Genomic DNA, 1,264 nt, shown 5'->3' on the forward strand with positions numbered 1-1,264 from the left:
TTGGGACAGCCAAGTTCCTTTGTTTACACCTGAGTGGCCGGGCGTGGGGCCTGGGAGGCCCTAGCAAACTTCCTACATAACAGCTCCGAGCTGACATTCACAGGAAACTGATTCACTCCTCAAGGTGGCCACAGTCCAGGGCTCTGCACCCCAAGGGCTCTCTTGTTTTTCTTTCACAAAGAACCCGTTCTTGTGCCTGTGGAGGTGCGGGCAGGGAACCGGCTTCTCCAGTCCCTGGCCGTGCCAGAGGCCACAGGGCGCAAGGTTGGCTGGGCTGCGTCCTCGGGGCGAAGGGCCTGGCAGCCTGTAGCCGTGGTGGAGGGCGGTGGGCCCGAGGGTCTGGGCTCTGCAGGACTTAGAAAGGCCCGAGGAGGAGCAGGCCCTGCAGCCGAGCCGAGGTCCGTGCCGGCCCCAGGCCTTGGCATTCTGGGCCGGACTTCCTGGGCTGCTGCTGGGGGCTGGCTAATGATTACCAGGAAACATGCTGGCACGCCCGCACCTTCGGGGAGCGAGGGCCCGCGGCCGGCGGAGGCTGCCTCTGTGTTCAGAGCCTGGCCTGTGACGTGACAACCCTTTCGTGAGCAACTTCCTGCTCAGGGCCGAGCCCGGGTCAGGGTTCTCTGTGGCTGATTGAATTGTTCCTGTGTTTGTGCAGAGAGGGGACGGAGGCTAAGACGGCTGCCGGAGCCTGGAGAGAAGATCTACCTGCGAAGGTAAGACGGCCCGGCCTGGGGTCCTGGACAGGTGCAGTGGGACCCGCCCAGGTGCTGGTCTCTCCAGGGAGTAGGACACCGGCTGTTCTCCCAAGGAAAGTGTTGGGCGATCAAAACCTATCCTGGCTCCCCCCTCCCGCGGAGTTAAACATTGAAAGGGCGGTGGCTCTGAGGGTGAAGGAATTTGAGACGATGTCTAATCAGGAGGGCATCCCTGTCCCAGCTCCCGGGGATGCGCTGAATGCCAAGCTGGGGCTGGGACTGGGGAGGTCAGGCGTCCACGCCGGAAAATTACTGTGACTCCCTGTGCCCAGACACACTTTCCCCCCGCGTTTGATTAAGTGCCCGGGGAGAGGCCTTTGGGCTGGAGATTGCAGTTCTGAGGCTGCCCCGAGTCTGATAGGTCCGCGTGGTCTTTCCGTCAGGATCATAGAAGGAATTGGGCTGTTCCAAGGGTTGTGACAACTTCTGGAAAAAAACAACAAAAACATCTGCCCAAACCCGGGTGCCGTGGCACCTCCCAGTGCGGGGCATGCAGAGCGGGGGTGGGT

General features: G+C 61.6%; 1 protein-coding gene across 5 annotated transcripts in view; it reads left to right on the forward strand.

Annotated features, from left to right (window-relative positions):
- Positions 1 to 574: 574 nt before the first annotated feature.
- The window catches only part of IGSF5 (immunoglobulin superfamily member 5), a 33,479-nt gene continuing 32,789 nt past the window's right edge, over positions 575 to 1,264 (forward strand). The window contains exon 1 of one of the 5 annotated variants that reach the window (XM_015568941.1): positions 575 to 713. The gene's annotated coding sequence lies outside the window, so the exon portion shown is untranslated. The remainder of the gene's footprint in view (positions 714 to 1,264) is intronic. The other 4 variants (XM_006754315.2, XM_015568938.1, XM_006754316.2 and 1 more) reach the window with 4 other exon arrangements.

This window comes from Myotis davidii, unplaced genomic scaffold (assembly GCF_000327345.1).
Source record: "Myotis davidii unplaced genomic scaffold, ASM32734v1 scaffold512, whole genome shotgun sequence".
Taxonomy (NCBI): Eukaryota; Metazoa; Chordata; class Mammalia; order Chiroptera; family Vespertilionidae; genus Myotis; species Myotis davidii.